The 19,804-nt window shown below is 43.3% G+C and overlaps 1 protein-coding gene across 5 annotated transcripts in view; it reads right to left on the bottom strand.

Annotated features, from left to right (window-relative positions):
- The window catches only part of GLI3 (GLI family zinc finger 3), a 215,504-nt gene extending 200,540 nt beyond the window's left edge, over window positions 1-14,964 (bottom strand). For 2 of the 5 annotated variants that reach the window (XM_005502872.4, XM_065051986.1), the window contains exon 1: window positions 12,609-13,509. The gene's annotated coding sequence lies outside the window, so the exon portion shown is untranslated. The other 3 variants (XM_065051983.1, XM_065051984.1, XM_065051985.1) reach the window with 3 other exon arrangements.
- Between the last annotated feature and the right edge of the window lie 4,840 nt (window positions 14,965-19,804).

Genomic DNA, 19,804 nt, shown 5'->3' with positions numbered 1-19,804 from the left:
GCATTTCCAGACGCTGGTCTGCAGCATAACGGGATGCACACAAGTCTGTCCAAGTAAGCTTTACACAAATCATCAATATTCAGCACACACCATGCTTAGAACCAAATACCTGGGTACTTCGTAGTTTGAACCTGGTCCTATGCAACAGCAACAACAAAATGATAATAAATGGAGTGTTTTCAGCTCTGAGCAGCCCTGCAGTCATTAGCTAAAGGGGTCTGAAACGGAAGGAAGTCACACTGTTCTGTAACAACATTTAAATGAATTTAAAAAAACAAAGGCTTCAAAACAAGCCACAAAGTAAACTATAATGAGTGTAATTACATCAGCAACTCGTTTCTCCAACTCTGACAGGCAAAAAAAAATAATAAAAAAAAAGGTCTACAAAGCAAATTCATCACAAACACAGCTGTCTAGTAAACCTTCCCCTTCCCACCTGCCTAGTAGGAGTTCTTTTTCATAGCACAATAAAACACTCCAAAGCCTCACTGTTATACAGTAGGGATCAAAGAAGGGCCCAATCACTAAATGAATCATTATTTAGCCAGGCAGCACAGCCAGAGGATTGGACTAGATATCAGAGACTCCCTGCCACTGACCTGCTGGTCTAACCTTTAGCTAGGCACTTTTCTTCCCTTGAGATCCTTTCTTGCTAAAAACAGGAATAACAAAGCTCTGCCCACCACAGCAGAGTACTTATAAGAGTAGTTTCCAGATCTACCCGTGAAAGTGCTACAAATATTATTGCGATCTGCCAAACTACTTCTTACCAGGACATGAAGGGGAATGTCAGGTGTCTTCAGATATGAAGAAGAGATCTAACAATACTGAGCTTGCAACAGCCCTCACTTGTACCCAGCGATGCACAAACCTCCTCAAGGCGAGATCTCATACGAGCTTTGTACATGACACCTTACCAAATTTCTCATATGCTTTTTCCTCCTTTGTCCTTGCACACCTGACGCAAGAGCACCCACGACCACGGTCAGTCACCATACGGATCAGGCTTTTCAGTCCCTCGTGCTGGCAGAAACTGGGGGATGCTGGCACTGCTGCCAAGCTCTTCACCCCACACTGACCAGATCATGCTTGTCTTCTCTGTACAGCCCTGGCTGCATAAATACCAAAATCTGCCTCTACCCAGCCTCCAGCCACTGTGAGAGTCCTTCAATGTACCCTCTTGTCCTCTGACTACCCTCCTCTCAGTTATTTAATGTTCTGTAAAAAGAGTAAATTCTTCTGCTGTCTCTAAAGGAATTTAAAAAGTTGCACATCTTCTTCAGATGAGTTTATTTTTCTTTTGTTTTGCCTTTTAAGGGCCAAGTCTGCTATTCAGGCAGCATCTTCATTTACATCAAAGAGTTTGACAGTGCAAGAACTTGGAAGGGGAGGCCGCAGAACTTGCCCCCTATTTTCTTCTATCCTCGGTTCACAAGCCTGTTTCTTTTGGCTAAAGGTCCTGAAAGAAAAAAATTATGCCCTCTACTCAGCTAGAAAGGAAGAAGCCACATACTTTGCCCTCATTTCACTAGGTCAGCAGAGTAGTGTGAAACATGTGGGCAAAGGCCACAAAAATGACGACAGGTATCTGCAGTGGTTCCACCGCCTCATGCCATGCAGATGTCTGTGCAGATACGAGCAAGGAGCCCTCACTGACCTGCACCTCCTTCTCCTCTCTACCACAGCAGGACAGCAGGTCCATTACCACCTGATCCTACCATAGGAACGAGATGAAGGTACTGTAAGGAGTTAACACAGTTTTCATCTCCTAAAAAAGCATCTTCAGATCATCTGCAATTCAAGAGCAACATGTGGCTGCTCAGACTGGCATCCATCCATTCTTGTGGATATTTTTTTCTTTCCCCAACAGCGTACCAATAAGATTTCCTGATGTTTTGGGGCTAGTTTTTTTTTTAATGGAGGGAAGAATAGGAGGCATAATTCCACATTGCCCACCACTTTCTATCACTTTCCTATTTTATACTACTTTGTGTGGACAATGGTACAGAACAGAGGCCTGAAGTATCCTGTTTCCCTGAAAATAAGACAGAGTCTTATATTAATTTTTGCTCCAAAACTTATTACTTTTTTACATGTGTAGCTGCCTGGACACTACTTAAGTTGACTTTTTTTAATGAACTGTAACTAGGGCTTATTTTTGGAGTAGGGCTTGTATTTCAAGCATCCTCAAAAATCCTGAAAAATCATGCCAGGGCTTATTTTTGGGGTAGGTCTTATTTTCAGGAAAACAGAGGGCAGTTTAAAGTTAATTTTTGGTCAGAAAATTGTGGAATTGGCCATCAGCTGATATAAACATCTGCTCTTGGTACCTGTTCTGGTTAATGTCTGCCTAGTTTACATCCAGAAAGCTGCTTCTCTTTGTGTCAGCATGGAAAAGGGAACACAGCAGGAACTTTCTTGCTCATCTCTACACCCTGCACCATAAACCAATGGCCTTGGCACTGCAGACGTTTCCTCCTGGGCCTTCCTGCCTCTGCTCCCAACCCATGCATGTGTGGAAAGGGTGTCCACAAGAATTCCAGTAGCTCCATTTACACGCCAGTGCCATCCCAACTACACAGTGATATGCGTGGCTGTGAGAGTAGGGCAAGCCAGGAGAAACGGCAAGACTAATAATTAGGGGTGTATGTTTTGGTATGCTTTGTCAAGCATGGCCCATAGGGAAGCAGTCAGCTGGAAACCAATACGGTACCCCAAAAGCCTTTTTTTTTTCCAGTATACAAACTTAAGCCCAAGTTGAAAACACAAACCAGACACACGTCTTCTAGAACCCTTCTCCTTAATTTTGGCTGTGTTTTTTTATTTGCTCTCAGAAATAGTACTGAAATATGAGAATTGCAGTCTACCAAAACAAAAAAGTCCAGGGCGATGTGAATATTTCCTTCCACTGGCTGCTAATCCCTATCAAAAAGCATTCTGAAAAATCAGCCAGCTTGACGTTGTCTTCACATTAAAACATGAAGCGGTCCATAGGATGGTGTACATGGCTCTCCCCAGCGTGTGGGTCAGTGACTTGCCTGTTCCTGCCCCCAGGCCTGAGACAACATGTATCTATTCTGCAGCAAGGAGCTCTGCTTTCAAAAAACCAGAAAGCTACTTTCTGTCAGCTACCCAGCATCGCCATGTGCATATGAATGGCAAGAAAATGCTATAACTGTATATGGGCAAAAGCCTGAACTTTCATAGGTAAATAGAGGGATAAACATTCCTTCCTGAAAGCAAACATTCATGGCTTTTTCCCATTCAACCATGCTTGAACCTTTTGTAATTTCCCTAAAGCCTGAACCCACTGCACAATTAATTCCAGATCCCTATTTTAAACCTAATCCCTCTCAAAACAGCAACCTGCCTGCAGGTGTGTCTCTTTTTTTTTTAAATCAGAAATGTAAACTTTCACCAATTGCATACTAAATTGGAGGAATTTTAGGAACAAGCTACTGGAATTAACTAGTTAAATGAGGAAAACTGTCTCTTAAAAGGAGTGTCAACAAATGGCAATATGTTGAAAATGTATTTCAAACAAGAAAATTCTTTCAAGCAATTTGAAATTACATAATTTCCAGTTCCCGTCTATGTTGGTCATAGAACTGTGCCACACAGTAGTAAAAATAAACATATTAATATATTGGGGAGAAAAATCTTTCTGTTTATTTACTCTCAGTGCCAATGAACCAAACCCAGTAGATCAACCCTCTAGCATGACCCTTTCTGAACGTACTCTTCTATTTTCTAAGAAATCATCAGCTCTGTGCTCATTTTCCTCTTTGAATTACTTTTTAAATCATTGCATTTATATTGAAGAAGTAAGTTTTAACGACCAGATCATTAAAATCTTCATTCAGGTGAATAGACTCACTGACTCCAACGAGAACTACTTGGTTCAGTATAAATGCTGGTGCACGAATCAGAATCTAAAATTCTCAGTTTGCTTGTTAGACTGGTTTATGTTTCTTGCAAACTTAAACCTTCTTCTGCCTTTGTTACTCTTTTTTTTTTTTTTTGAGGAGGCATATTTTAATGTGTTGGGTTTTTTTAAAAAAAAAAGTAACTCCTTTCCCTGTTTTATTCGATGCTGCTGGGTTTATTCGATGCTGCTTTAGTTGTATTCAATTCATTAACAAGTGGTTTGCATCCGCTGAGAAGAGCTGTCTGAAATAGCAGTGTCACAGCATTCATCATCATTACATCAGCAGCAGGGAAGTTGGTCCTGATTGCTATCAGCAACCAGAGTGCCCTGATCAGCGTGCAAGCAAACATTGCATGTTTAATTTTTCAGAAATGACTCGGGGTAGTCAGGGTGTTCATAGGTACCACTTTGATCCACACTACTGGAGGCAGCCTTTGGGGATACAAATACATCTTGAACAGCGCAACTGTATGAAAGTGAAAAACACAAGGGGAGGCTTGAAGAAAAATCAGGAAATTACAGCTTCTCTCAACCATAAAGGACCCTTTATCAATTTCAGCAAAACCAGTTACACCGATCCTTGGGATTATTTAAGGATAAATAAAATAAAAAAAAAAAAAAATCTGTCTTGTTCAGATACATTAAAATGCAAAATTTACATAAGACAATCTTACGCTATTATATGGAAGCTATTTCACACTGGTTTACATAGGCTTGATTTAACTTCCAAAACCCACCTAGATTTCATCATTGCTTTCCATCAAACCTGCGGGCAAAGCTGCACTAACTTACGCCTGACAATACTTGCTGAAAAATACACAAGTGCTCGGCTATGTTAAGAAATATCTTCCAGTTATAACATTAACCTCCTGGTACACCTCACCATTTTTTTCATAATAGCTATAGAAACTAATCAAAACACTATACATTTTTAGAATAGTTTTATCTTTTCTCAGTTCTTTGTAAACGAAACCAGAATTCTGCAACCCTCATCAACTACTCCTGGGCAAATTTTGTTCATATTCTTCCCTGTCAAGCCAACTGGTCACAGTAAGACTAAGACCAATATAAACAGAGGAAAACAAATATAATAGTCTTACATCCACTCTATATGAATAAAAACCAAAACACTAGTAAGTTGAGGAAAAAAAAGATAAACTTCACGATACTTATCTCCATTTAAATTACATGCATAATCCATAATTGTGCTAGTTGAAAATTGCATACTTCTCCCAAATCTGTTTTGAAATGGGAGAGGGAGGGAAGGAGGGAGGGAAGGAGGGAGGGAAGGAGGGAGGGAAGGAGGGAGGGAAGGAGGGAGGGAAGGAGGGAGGGAAGGAGGGAGGGAAGGAGGGAGGGAAGGAGGGAGGGAAGGAGACAAAACCTCGATACCTGATAGAATCCGATAGGCACATTTGTTGCTTGAAATTAAAAAATAGCCCAAGTTATATGGCACCACACGTATTAACACAATCTTTCCAAATTCATTACTATCTGCTGTCTTTTCCTTTGTTACATTCCTTTGATTTCTTCCCCCCCCCCCCCCCCCCCCTACAGACTGAAAAACAACTAGACCTAAAGCCTGGTTAATCATGATCTGATCTGTTCCTGATAGGTTAAATAGCTTGTGGCAACAATAATGCAGGATCACAAACACAAAGACAATCAGCCTGGCAAAGCAGTGCCATTAGGATCTTCATGATTAAGATCCTGAGTGAGAAACTATTCTATGGCGTATCTACGACGTATACTGAACTACTGATCAAGCGTAATAATTGCTCCGCTCCAGAGGAATTACATTTCTTTGCGTCTTTCTGCTAGAGATAAACTGGATTGCCAGAAGTCCTGAAAATATTTCAAACGTACATATACAGTAAGATCAATAAGTGGCACTTTATACTGAGGCAGCACCTCAGATGCTTTTAATACACATCACCCACCTACTCTTACAAGTAGATTATCTCTACTTTTGTTACAGGATTTAAAAGCTGTTAAGTATAACCCCAATTAAATGTTTTTACTATTACTTCAACAGATTAAACTCTGTATCTGAATAAAACAGCTTTCTGCCAGGGAAGAAGTGATTCATAGTTTCTTACCCAGTAAACAGAATTTAATGCATAAAAACACTGAGGGATTTGGGTCAAACTGTCCATATCCAAACAGTCCATTCCTCACAGAGGTTGTTTGGGGACATGAAACACAACACTGAGGGACACAGAGCCAGAACTTACATCTTAGTGGCTTTACATTTCAAATATGATGTATCCTCAGAGATAAAACTTTATAATCCATTCATTACCCAAGAGTCTTTAGAGTAAGTAACTGAACTTAAAAAAAAAATCCAACAAACCCAACCCCACAACTAAAACCAATCAAACAAAAAAATCCAACAAACCCAACCCCACAACTAAAACCAATCAAACAAAAAAATCCAACAAACCCAACCCCACAACTAAAACCAACCAAACAAAGCAGGTGATTAACTCTGCATCTAAGCATTTGTTATTTTAATCACGTGGTCTTGGGTTTCTTTATTCCTCATTTTAACTCTGACTGTCTTGCAAACTATCTAAATACAGCCAATGGAAAGAACAAAGGTTATTTCTTAAAAAAACAGAAAGTGCTACATATTTTTCAAGTCTCCAAATCTGCAAATATATTTCGGGAGGCTGATGGGTTTAAAAACAGTAATGCACTTACCCTTAAGAAATCAGAACTCCAGCCAATTAAACTGCCTAATATTGCTAGAAAATTCAGAGTGAGCTGTGCTACTGCTTGTTTTGCAATCACACATGTCCTTGTGCTTCCAGCTCTGCAGCAGGGAAAACTAATAATTATGTCAAAGTAGGATTAGCTGTTAAAGAATTAGCTCAAGGGGGGGGAAAAAAAAAATCTGTGGACTTTACTGTTTGTAGCAATGGGTTAAAATGAGCAGCGACATTTCAAACTTCCCTTCCAAGTCTCCACACCGTTTTTGCTCCTATCGTTCTTCAGGAATTCAGCAGCGCTAAATCCAAAACAAACTTAAGTAACAGCACAGTGACTTCCTTCTGTAAAACACTTGTTGTATGAAGCCTGAAGGAGAGCGTTCATATGCTCAAGGTTTGAAAGGACGGGAATATTCAGAGAGGAGAACAACCAGCAAGACTTGCTGCACTGATAACAAACCCTATGACTTCCTCTGCTGATACTGTTATTAGCACTAGCAACACTTATGGTGAAGATATAGCATGTTTTCTCCTTTCCCTTCTTGCCAGTTTGTCAACAAACAGCTTGGTAAAGCAAATTACAAACATCTGTAATGGGTGTGCTTTGCATCACGATTTATTTAGTTCCTCAAATAAGAAGTCAGCCTAACAGAAAAATGCAGAAATATTCTAATTTAGAACACCAGAGCTAAACGTGATTTCCGATGGCATGTCCACTTTCTTCACACTTTTTGCTTTATCTCATCAATCCCAACAGATGAAAGTTGCCTCGGAATCAAACCTAGATCTATATATCAATGTCAATCTATACAGGAACTGAGCTCAAGGAAGAATGTATTTAATATGCATCTATTGCGAAGATGTGCCTTCTGTTTCCAACTTATGATATGCAAATGAAAGAAGGAAAGACTGTATTCCATATTTTACAATTAGCATTTTAAAACAAGATTAAAGGAATCAAGTAGAATGTTTTTGAAAGTGCCATGTCTCGATCACCAACCCCATTTCTGGAAGCCTGTTTATCTCCTCAGCATACTCTCAGGTTAAGTGATGCCTTCATCCCGAATTTCATGTTCTAACCCAACACAGATGTTTTAACATGTAAGAGGGCTAGAAAAGCTCCATATATCTGGGAAGAACCTCAAGTGTGAAAGGTACTTTATAAAACTTTATCTTCAGCTTTTACAGTTTACTTTAGGTTTTACACCTGTCTCATAGTAGCAGTAAAACTGCATCGTGATTCCTTCACATTTTTGTAAGTTCACAAAATAGGAAAGGACAACTCTGAACTGCTGCAGTATATATTATTTTGTAATCCACTGTCCCTGTTCAAATAGTGTAATCATAGAGTTGTACAGCTGTCTTGTTTTCCCAGAAAAAAAAAATCCATAGTGAATTGAAGAGCCAAGCAAAACCACACGTCCTGTTGGTTAAAAATCAGCGGTGCTAGGATTTCATTTTAATATACGCTGTTCAGAACAGCAGACACTGTACTGAAGTGACACTAACTTGACCCTGTGTTTCTGACTATTTAGTTTCAGGTATTCATACATCTTATTTAATGAAGGCTTCATTCTCTCGGCAGCTGGATGAAGTATTCTTTACACGCAGTTGATTTTCTTGACATTAACAGATTTATATGTAAAGAAAACTGTATCATACAAAGCAGCAAACGTATTTGGTGGAGGTTCAGCTCTAAACCACCAAAAGGTTTGTTTGGTCCTGACACAAATATCAGATATGAAAAAAATAAAGCAGCAGTCTGATCATCAAACAAACAAACAAACAAAACACAAACAAACAAAACCCCCAAAACAACAACAACAAAGCAGTGCAAAAAAAACCCTGGCATTAGAGTGGAAACTTCAGCTAAGAAAAGTATTCGATCAGATCTCTTGGTAGTGGATTCTGATATTATCAGTTCTGACACCCAGCAACTATTTAGAGAAAATTTGTTCTATCCCAATTAGTTCACCCCTTGTTGTAATCTAAATAATCTTGCAGGCATTTTTAAGATCAATGTATTGTCTTGTTTCTTGCTTTGTTCTTAAAAAGAGAGGGAAACTAGCTCTTCAGATCAGCAGCCAATTGAATACACTTTCAAGGCAGTGCAGGTGCAACTCATATTACAGAGTACACCACAACAAAACCACAGTACAATGCCAGCACGATCTTTACGAAAGTTTTCCCCTAAATCTCGGCGAGAAAGCAGCCCTAAAACCAAGCAGGGATTGGAGTGAGCTGGAAGGTAGGGAGGAGACTTACCTCAAACCCAGTCAAGCGGAGATCAGAGCAGTAATTCTACAAGTCGGCAGAGCACACTTTTAGAGCTATAATGGTGTGAAGAAGTGCTGGGCAGCATTGCCTGAAGGCAGCACTAACAAACCGATGACTAATGACTGGGCCACGCAGACAATGAATTAGGGGGTTGAAAACTAACAGAAACCATGCAGTACCTTGACAAATGGGGCTTTCAAAATTTTGTTCATTGAATAACCTTTAAGCACAAAATTGGCTCAAGTTCTCTTGGGGATAACATGACACATGTTGTTGGACAAAAAGTATTTTCCTCTTTAATTAAAACTATTACGCCAAATACATAAACATGATTACAGTGAATAAAACATAAGAGTTAGCTATTTAGCAGCTAGAAAGGAAGACCCGACCTGGAATCTGAGGTGCAGCACCATTCCTTCAGAAGGGTCAACAAAACCTGGGGTTAACTACCTGGTTCACTGAAATTCACCCTTGGCAGAATACATTTTCCCTTCTTTGACACTTAAAGGAGAATGAGAACTTCAAAGGTATGTTTAATGAGCTGCTAGAAATACAATTGGTTAAAAGAGGCTCAGAAATTATGTACTAAAAGCTGCGTTGTGCTCAGAATTACAACTGAAAAAGTCTCGATTTAAAGAGCCCAGTCAAAGTCAAGCCCCCATAAAACAAATCAAGCCTCGTATAAACTTCGTAACCTTGTGTACTGACAAACACATTAAAACAACAGAATCCCTCTTTAAAGGGACTCCTTGTTCAGTGCAACTCGACTTCCAATTTGAAAATAGCGATTTTGGCCATTTTTACAGACAGAACGAAATATCCAAAGTGTCTCTAAATTAACAAGTACCACTTCCCATAGACAGCATCGCCTTTAGCAGCTCCTAAAAACTTCAGAAAAGGATCTTAAAACAGGAAGCTTAGTGAGCTCATAAAACTGTTGTTGGAGCCAGGAACACATAGCATATTTAATCTGCAAACTGTGAGAGTCTACAATGATTTCAGCAAGATCTGAGGCATGCCCTCAAGGTTTGCTGGGATCTGGGATTAGGGAGTTGATAAGAACCCTCTACTGCCCATGGACATGTTTTTCTTCTGCAGTTAAACACAAATGCATAGAGACGTTTGACTGCTGCTTGGCGTTACTGCTCAAGTTATATAAAAGCTTTGCAGCTCCTTTTGCTGTCAATATATCAAAGTTAAAAAAAAAATCATCAAAGTGTGAAATTTCATTTAAAGTCTTTGCCAGTCTACAGCTCTATTTCACAGACCTATCAAATAAAAGTAAAGATGAAAAATGCACTGAAAGAACTTGAAAAGTTTGGAGCAGCACCCATGCCCTATTTTTGTTTATTCTGTCTCATTTTATTTGATTTTTAAAGTATAACAAATCAATTCGCTTATAAAAATGACAAAGTCTAAAGGGAGGACGTCTATAAAACCTATGCTTAAAAGACAACTTGAAATCATTATTACAGCTGAACCTTTTGTGGAATAAAAAGCTTCCTCTGTAGCCATTTTAGCATTTTAATTGCCTAAGTGCAAGTTGGCAGAAAATTTCTTGAATCTTCCAAAACAATCAGAATGACTACGGAATATGAGTGCCAGAAAATCCAAAGCCTTCTTCAAAGTATTCTTTAGCTAGGGATTTACAACAATTGCATAAAGAAGAAAAGTCTGACTTTTAAGATAATCTACTATAGTCTAAAAGCATTAACATTCCATTACTAAGGTTTTCCTGAGGATTTCATGACTCATTGATTCACTTTTCCTTCAAGTCTGCTTTTTCTTTGTACATTACTGTCTCCATATAGTTGAGTGCGTGCAACGCTGATCATTAAACTGCTTCCTTTCATAACTCCAAATAAATCCTGCTTTAATAACCATCAGATTCCTTATTTATCAGGCAGAGATTACTAACTTTTCACTATAACACACTCCGCAACACAAAAATATGCCATTCCTTCTTTGAACTTGCAGGACAAAATTCAAACACACTATGGAGTGCAGGTAACGGAATAGTTTTTCCAAAAATGAGGCACGAAGTGTAACTGAAAATTTTAAGGGTCAGTATCAAATGCACACATTTATCTCGATAAAAAACATAAAGTAACCTGCAAGAGTAACAAATTATAATGATATCTCAAAACTTGGGTATTTTGGTTTCCCTAACACCGATTCTAAAATAAACAGAAATTATTTATAACCATCAATACTTTAATTTCTTGGTTACGAGATGTTTTTGAATTTGAAAACGCACAATGTATCTTTCACAACTGAAGATTACTTATAGCAGTAAACACTGTCTTGGCCACTGCACACTTTCTTAAGCCAAAAACATCACTCTGCTTAAGCAGGAAAATGCAGGTGATGTCTTTGTTTTGTAGTACTTCTGCAGAAATGCTTTGGAAAACAGCATGTCCTACTGAAAACCATGTGCAATTACCGGAATGCAAGAGTGCATTCATTCATTTAGGCACCTCCAGTCACAGTTTTGCTTCCACTGCAGCTTGAAAGAACATATATACACTGAATGAGTCTATTTCTTACTCATTCTTCTTACTCATTCAAAATCACATAATCCTCCTTTTAAAGAAATAATCCTCCCCCTTAAAATAGCCTTCTCTCATAGTTACTATTATTTATGTTTTTAGAATTGGGCTATACACCAAACTGGAAGTATTTACATACTAGCAAGTTAAGCCCAAACCGTCATTATATAAACAAACTCTCAGGAGGCTGCCTGCAGTTTACATTGCTAAACTCATTCACCATTACTTTTAATATATATTTCCTCAACTGAAATACAGTGGTGTGGACACGGCAATTTTTACATTTTAAGGTTATTTTACTTTTAAAACACTGCATTCATCTTCCTTCAAAATAAGCATGACATATGTAATTAAGAAACTGTCAGATCATTATTAATTTTTAATAAAGGACCTAAATGAAATAATTATAGGAATCAATCAGTGAGGCACCTTTCCAAATTACAATGCGATTGCACAAATATTCAAACTACTTAAGGCCAGTTCTTGCAGATTTCAATACATAATCTCGCTGAACACCACATCAAAAACATTTCCTAACGCAGAGAAACTTAGTGATTTCTCACTATTCTACCGAGTTAAACTGTTGCAAAACAGGTACATACATCAGGCACAGAAAGAGGGGCAGCTGTACCCTCTTAAAAAGGTTTGTTCATTTAATCAGCCACATATCTCAAGGCCTCAGAAAAATTTCACTCCCAAGTTTTTCCGTAGCACACACAAAAGAAATGAAGTCTGCACGTGGAAGCTTAAAAAAATCACGTTTATTGAGCCTTGAAAATCAAGCGGGTAGTAGCAGGGGCGTGACCGTGAGGAGTATTTTGCTGTGGGTTGCTACCTAATACTCCTTTAGTGAAGTAGCCTCTAAAACGTGACATTGTATATCAAGCGGACAGCTATCCGTACCTTTGACTAAAAGGCTCTTTGAGATCCGTACAGTCCATCATTTCAAACTGAAGTGGCAGCTGGAAAATGTGGAACAGCTGGCAAGGAGCTGAGAGAAAATGTTTTACATAAATATATCTACATACAAATTGGCAGAAGGCCATGGACGCCGTACCCACAGGACCAGATCAAAACTACACACTAGAGGGTTAAAAAGAAAATTTGGGGGGTGAGGTGGGGAGTGGGGGGAGTTTCTTTTACCTTTTCATGTGCTGCGAGGATTTGGGAGCGGACACTGGCGGCTGAGCGCCGGCGAGCCCGTCCGGAGCCGCAGGAGTTGTGTCAACACCCCGACTTTACGGGCTAATTAAAATCGCGGAGGACCCGCGCTCCTCGGACCTTTCAAAGTTGCGCGATGAGAGGACGGGCGGCGGTGCCGGCGCGGGGCGGCTCCGAGGAGCTCCCCTGGGGCGCCCCCGCCTTCCCCCGCCCCCCGGCGACCCCGGGCAGCCGCCCCGCTCCTCCCGCCTCGGCCCGGCCCTCCGCCGGCCGCCCGGCTTGACCCGGAGCCAACGGCGGCAGCGAGGAGCGGCGGCCCCGCACGCCCCCCGCACAAAAAGGCGCACGCAGGTCCACACGCCCACACCCGCCCGGGACGCAACTTTCCCTTCGGGAACAACGGCCGCCCCAACAGCCGCCCCGCCGCCCCTCCAGATGTGACAGCGCCCGCTCCTCTCGCCTTTCCCCTGAAAAGTTTGCGGCCGGCCCACACCCCACGTCCCCCCCCCCCCCCCGCCTCACGGCGTGAAAATGCCCGGGAGTTGCTCGGGGAGGAGGGGGCGAGGAGTAGCGGGGGGGATAAAAAAAAGCAGCTGCCGCTTCGCAAATCGGCAGCTCCGCCGCGGGACGTGAGCCGCCGAGCCCGGGCGGCGCGGCCCGGCCCCAGCCCCAGCCCGGAGCGGGGAATGCCCCCGCCTCTCTCCGCACCCCGCTCCCTCAACTCCCGCGCTCTGTGACAGCCATTTTTAGGGGTTAGACCCCTTGCTACCCCCGCCTCCAAGTTAGAGAAGCGGGAAGGGGGCCGGGACCGGGGGAAGAGCGCTGGGAGACGAGTAGAAAGTGGTCCGGAGCAGAGCCCCGGGGAACAAAGAACTTCTCGCCCAAGTGGGTACGTACCTGCCGCCGCCACCGCTGCCGCCGAGCCCCCGCGCTGCCCATGGGCGAGGGCCGGGGCCGCCGCGGTTCGCCCCCGCGCCGCTCCCCCGCCGCCGCGGCTAACGGGGCCGGCCCCCGCCGCGGCCGGCGGGCATTCTCCGGGGGAGCTGGGGGCGAGCCGACTACACGCGGGACAGGGACGGCAGAGGAGGACCGGCGGGTGTTGTTGGTGGTTGTTTTATCCCTGCCCGCCTCCCGCGGGGAGCAGCCCGCGCCTTTGCCTCTGTGTGTGAGTGTGTGTGCGCGAATCCGACATCAGTTTCAGTGATCTTGTAATCCGATCCCTTCTGACTCACTCGCACTGACTGACATTTCTGATTTGGTTCAACAAAAAGAGCGGGGGGGGAGGAGAGGAGAAAAATAAGAAGAGGGGGAGCAAAAAAAAAAAAAAATAATCAAGCGCCCAAATCCACCGCCTCGTATCAAACAGTTTTCGGAAGGAAGAGGGGATCCCTCCGTCCCGTCCCCCCCAGCCCCGCCGCCCGGCATTGTTTTGGCTCCGCTCGGCCACCGAAGAAGAGGAATAAACACATCGCGCCGAGATACTCACGTGTCGGAAAAGTTGTCCCTTTTGCTTTCCTCTCGCACACTCCTCTCCGCCGCCTCCTCCAAGTTTTACAGATGTTGCAGGGCTCCTCGCCGCCGCCGCCCCCTCTTCCCAGCGCTGCCCTCTGGATCAGAGCAGGGGAAAGGCTCTTTAGGGATAACTCCTAATTCAAACACCCTCCGCTAAACTTTCCCCCCTCCCTTCCCCTCCTTGTAAGCGGCGGAGAGGGCTCCGCTCTCCTTTCCCCCTTCCCTCGGCCCGTTCGGGACGCGGCTCGCTGCTGCCCGAGGCGCGGATGCCCCGGGCCCGGCGGGAAGCGGGGCCGCCTGCCTGGGGGAGCGGCGGAGGGCGGAGGGCTGCGCCCCGGGGTGCGGGTCGGGCCGCGGCCTGGCGGGCTGCGACGCGCGCTCTCGGCATGACACCCCCGCTCCCCCTTTCCTCCTCCTCCTTCTCCCCCGCCACCCCCCCAGCCCGGCCCGGCCCGCCCCGGCGGCGGCCCGAAGGCGGCGACACCCCGCCCACAGCCGGGAGGCAGCGCGGGGCGACGGCGGGGCCCCCCCGGAACGGCCCCTCTCCGCCCTGGGTCGTGCTTCCTCCTCCCCCTCCTCCTCCTTCTCTCCCGCTCCATCCTTCAGCTCAGCTTGCATCTTCAGCCCCCGTTTCCCCGCGCTCCGGCGGGTTGAACCCCCCCCTCCCGCTTTCTCCCGCCCTGAAGGGTAGGGGCCTTCCCTACCCCCAAAAAATCAGGGCTTTGGGGGAGAAAACGTGCCCTCCGGCTGGGTTTTCTTGTGTGTGCTGCAGCTCCTAGGTTCACACTCGCTCTGGCGCGGCAGGCTGACTTCTGACAGACTTCAAGGAAAGTTTCACCGAAGCCATGTGATACTGAAAAAAAGCGCTTTCGGGGAAAACATGCAAGCAGTTGGGCGAGGGGCAGGGTGACAGTGGTGCCTTTGCCTGCTCCTCCTGTCCCAGCCTGCCTGCCAGACTTCCCAGCGCCCCACTAGGCTCCTCTGGCTTTCACCCTAAAAATCAGGGCTTCTCGCTGCCTCCATCCTTGCCCCTTATCCCCCTTCTCCCCCCGGGCTCCCTGTGAGCAGGTCTCCCACAACAATACACACCAGCCTTCAGAAATAGCGGGAACCAGGATGCCCAGACATCTTATTCGATGCAGTATGTCCATCCTTTGGGAAATGATACATCCCAACATGACACCCTGCCTTTTTCTAGTCCCACAGTTCGCTCCCCTGATATTAAAAAAGTCTGAGAAACCATGAATGAGTGTTATCACAAGCATTTTCCATCAAGTCAAAAGGTGGGGCTGGCTCTTGGGAAAAGCGTATGTATTTAAGTTGTTGCCATCACAATGTCAAATACTTCATACGCACCTTTGTTCATTACCTGGCTCACAACAGAGTCAAGTAAAGATTTGTTACTGATGTAGATGTAAGATGCAAGGTACCTAAGCTCGGGCTACACTAGGCATTTGAAAAATCCCACAAAAATCAATGGTTCTTGAAGAAAGGTAAGTTTGCCGCTGGAAATAAAATACTGGCCTTTGATGCTGCACTTGTCATAAAGCTTCCCTTAATCTTGCCACTGAAAATCTTCATCATTTCATTTCAAAACAAAGCTGTGGGTATTCTGTGTTTTGAGGCAACTTGGTTCATGAGTTTTTTTAGAAACACAGATAAGGCAATCTTATCTGACTCATAGGCCACCACATATCCGAAGTCTTTCAGACTCAGTGTGGGTTTTTTGTTTGCTTGTTTGGTTGGGTTTTTTTAATCTGGAAATCTCTGGGTGCAAAAGGATAGTGTTGGAGAGATGAACATAATTTATGGAAGTCCCAGGCATAGTCAGACCCATGGCACTGGCAATTCCAGGGGTGCTCATCTGTGTGCACATTTTACAGCACCGGCCCTGTACGGGTGACTTTCAGGAAAGACACCGCAGTCAGATGCTTTCACAGTGAGTGAGAGGAGCACATCACCCAACCTGCCATGCACGCTGGGGCCAGCGGATTCCCAATGCCTGATCCCCGTTTGCAGCACTGGGATGCTCCCAGCGAGCACTGGGACACGGTGGAAAGCGCGTCAGTGCCACACGTCCCCAGCTGGCAATCTCACCCCACACCAACAGGAAAATCTGCCCCCGCTCAGGAGGAGCAGCCCTTAGTTGCCCAGCTGATAGTGCCAGCATCTGCAACAGCAGCATCTGAATACAGATATTGAGAGTTGATATCCTTCCACCTTTTTTTCATTTTATAGGACTTCATGTTCCAGTCCCATTTTTCTGGGAAAATGTTGGCTGTTTCGTGATATTACGATGATACTGATATGGCAGTGCGGATGTTTTGTTTTAGATAGATGTATATAAACCAGGGCGGTGGTGGTGTACAGAATGTTTAAGGAAAGCCATGGTCCCTTTAGAGATCTGTTTAAGAGCAATATGATTCCTTCAGCCCATAGTTCCCCTCTCTCTTTTTCTGCTTACTGCCTATTCCTTTGTATTTTTGCAATCAATTCTTTTCTTAAACTTTTTTTTTTCCTCTTTGCATAATGAAAGCCCTTAAAAGTAACAGGGGAAATTAACCAACATACGAAGTGTTACTTTACAAAGGAAACAAATTAATGTGGAAAATCCTGTTTGCCTAACCATTTGTAATTCTGTATTAGTGATCTTAAGATACTAATTTTAGCAATAGGTAGAAAACATGTTCCAATAGGGGCATGATTTTAAGTTGAAGGTGGCCTTTAAAATTACTATTCCTCTTGGACTTCTGAAAAGAGAAGTTTCTATTTCCTGAGAGTTTAGACATCTTGTCATGTCATGAAAATATATTTTATCTGTCTTTTTTTAAATTTTTTTCTGATTCACATCAGCTCTGTTTGAGGCAAACATTTCTGATTTAAGATAAACCCTTCCCCAAATATTTTACTACACTCAACTCCCACCAAAATTAAGACAGTAAAGAAATTTTTAAAACTAAAGAGCAGATAGAATGCTTGGAGCTCTGCTTTTGGAAAATAAAATTAAAAAAGCCTCCTGACGCATTTCTGAGCAGCAAAAGTCTTGAGAGAAGGGAGACCCAGAAACAACAACCGAGGTTTCTGCCTATGCCTGTCTGAATGGTCAGGCCAAGCAGAAAATAAAAACGGATGGAAAGTAGGTGACATTTGCCATTTGAAATGTATTGTAAATGTTTCAACACCTTGACAATGAAGCACATAACAGAAGCTTAGAGCATCCAAGACCCTTCAGCTAAACAAAATTAAAATGGGCAGCTCTGTCTAGGGAGGTGCCTTTCTTAATATCTTTCATGTCTGCTGCAGAGGAGTCATACTTGAAAGATGCAACAGGAAGACAAAAACTATATATTAATAAATGTAATTATTTTCCCACACATCTGGATTGCCCTTCCAAGAGAAGCTGACCCATCGAGATCTGTCTATGATGTTTCGCTGCAAACAGGAATTGGCTCTTGCAGAAGACCTGTTGGTCAGTGCCAAAACCTGTCTCTCTGACAGAAGATACCACAACCACAGGACATTTCTGCCAAAAGTTATATCACGCACAATGCTCCTACATTTCTTCAGCCTACCTTGTGTCCCCACTTCTTCTCAGCCTATGCCTCGAAAACTACAGGCCTCCAGGCAGCGTGCTTATGTTCCCTTTCTGCTGCAACCGTCGTTCCAGGAAAGCACAATCAGAAGCAGCAGATGCTCTGCTGACACAAGCTGCGATGCAAAAGAAGTCACATCAAGAGCTGGCATTCTCACCACTCCCAGTTACACCACCCTCTGCTTTCTCTCCAATCCCAGTGAATACTCAGCCTTTGGAGAATGTTGTCTCCAGTTTTCCTGGTACCTGCTACTCTTTTGGGCTTCCCACCCCCTCACAGACACAAAATATGGAGCATCAGCACCCACCTGCCCATCAGCAGCCAGACACCCACCTAGCCGCTGCTGGTTATCCAGGTGTCACACCCTAGCAGACAAATCTATCAAAATAATAATGGTTTTGCCAGTAGGCAAACACCTTATTGGAATAAATTCTACTAAATGGGCACATCTGCTGTGCTTTCCCAGGGGCAACCTCAGGGACCACAGGTGGAGCACCAAAATATGGAGCAATACCACTGATTAACAGTCATTTATGTAATATCCATCACAAGAGAACTTGGCCAGTGCATCTTGCTCCCACTCACACAACCTTCTTGTTGCATGTTTGTCTAGTACAGCAGAGAGGTCTTAAGAGGTACCTGGTAGAAGAAAAAGAGGGGTATGAGCTGGTACCATGTCAAAATCCTCGAAGTCTGCAGAAGGAACAGGTGGGGGGCTACAGGGAAAGGTCCATGGCTTTAGGAGGGATGCACAACTGAGGTGTGGAGAGGACCCCATTTGGGAAGGATGTAATGGTCAGGGCAAAAACCTTAACTGCAGTACCAACGGGGAATTGTTGTAGGGAAGGGAAACGGGTAGATGGGGCCTGAGGAGGGAAAGAACTGATAAGTTGGAATCCCATAGTTTTGAAAGAAATTGGAAACTGATGTACCACTGCACACCAGCCTAATTTCGGTCTTTAGTGGAAGCCTAATTTATTTCACTTTCCTTTGAGAAAGTCAGTATAGTACCTGCTATATAATCCTGGAGGAAGACTGTGAGATGGACTGCAGAACTTTATCAAGCCAATACAATGATTTTTCTCGCAGTCCCCTTGTAATTTTTTACCCTTCTAGATTAATGGCGATATAACATAACGGTGTTGTGTTGCGGAACACACTTAAACTTACATAAATATTGCAGACCTGAACTATTAGTCAGGGAAGTCTGTTATTTACTTACTCAAAACTATTTTCATTTAATTTATAAGGTTAAATTTGCCTTATGAATTTCACTATCAATTTCCCTTTCAGAATTTCTTTTGCAGACACATTTCAGTTTCCAGACTCACCGAGAATTTTTGTTTTGCTTTAGCTTCCTTCATTACTTGGATTTTTGATTTTTAGTACTGCCATTCAAAAAGATAGAAAATTGTCAGCAGATATCCAGATTTTTCAGAGTAACAACCCTCTTTCAAGGGTCTGCATTTTCTAAGGATGCTCAGTGATGCTTCACAGACTTCCACATACATCATTCCTTCTGGTGGTCCTTAGCAATGAAGCTCTTTTTCTTTCTATTCCTTCTACTAACATTGGGTATCTTGCTGGATTTCAGCAGAAGGACTTATCCCAAGTGATCAGAATTATCTTTCTGCTCTAGCAGATCACCTCTTATCCACCATGCTCTTTTTCTGAATGTCTAACTAATTTAGCTAGCTATTTATACCATATTCATCAATAGCTTTTTTGAATTCTGGACAATAAAATTAAATGGGTCGAGGCCCAGTGAATTTTTTCTATCCTCTTCTGTCTTAATTGTGCAAGGTTTTGGTTTTTTGTTTTTTGTTTTTTTTCTTTTTTAAACTCTGGTGTGATTGCTGAAAGAAAACTAACGCTAAGAGCTGGGTTTTACATATGGACAAAACCAGCATTAGTTTCTGCAGAAATTTCTGTACTTTTGGGCTGGCTACATAGAAAGCCTTAGCTCTCCAGCTCTTAAATATAAACTTTTGTCCAAGATCACAGAATCACAGAATATCCTGGGTTGGAAGGGACCCACAAGGGTCACAGAGTCCAACTCCTGTCTCTGTATAT

Source organism: Columba livia, chromosome 2, assembly GCF_036013475.1.
Source record: "Columba livia isolate bColLiv1 breed racing homer chromosome 2, bColLiv1.pat.W.v2, whole genome shotgun sequence".
Classification (NCBI taxonomy): domain Eukaryota; kingdom Metazoa; phylum Chordata; class Aves; order Columbiformes; family Columbidae; genus Columba; species Columba livia.
This window is presented reverse-complemented; position numbering and strand designations above follow the sequence as displayed.